Raw genomic sequence first — 270 nt, 5'->3', positions numbered from 1 at the left:
AGGCTGCTGCTGTGTGGCGGAGCGGCGGCAGCGGCAGCACCTTTGACGTGCCCGTCCCCCACGTGACGGCCGCTCCATTGCGGGGAGGGAGCTGAGCTGAGCTGAGCTGAGCTGAGCTGCCGCCGCTCCGGCAGAGCACGGCAGAGCCGCAGCCTCGGCGGCGGCGGCAGCAACAGCAGCGCCTCCGCCCGCAGTGCGTGTGTGTGCGTGTGTGTGATGAGCGATCGCCGCGTCCCTCCGCCCGCTGCCGGCTGACACCCACCGCGCGGG

The 270-nt window shown here is 73.3% G+C and overlaps 1 protein-coding gene across 6 annotated transcripts in view; it reads left to right on the top strand.

Moving 5' to 3' along the window:
• The first annotated feature begins 208 nt into the window (after positions 1 to 208).
• RGS7 (regulator of G protein signaling 7) overlaps positions 209 to 270 on the top strand; it is a 228,220-nt gene continuing 228,158 nt past the window's right edge. For 2 of the 6 annotated variants that reach the window (XM_054280491.1, XM_054280492.1), the window contains exon 1: positions 211 to 270. This exon is cut by the window's right edge and continues 65 nt beyond it. The gene's annotated coding sequence lies outside the window, so the exon portion shown is untranslated. The other 4 variants (XM_054280489.1, XM_054280493.1, XM_054280490.1 and 1 more) reach the window with 4 other exon arrangements.

The sequence above is a fragment of the Melozone crissalis genome, unplaced genomic scaffold, assembly GCF_028551555.1.
Source record: "Melozone crissalis strain CALT ecotype California unplaced genomic scaffold, PUWL_Pcris_2 ptg000027l_1, whole genome shotgun sequence".
Classification (NCBI taxonomy): domain Eukaryota; kingdom Metazoa; phylum Chordata; class Aves; order Passeriformes; family Passerellidae; genus Melozone; species Melozone crissalis.
This window is presented reverse-complemented; position numbering and strand designations above follow the sequence as displayed.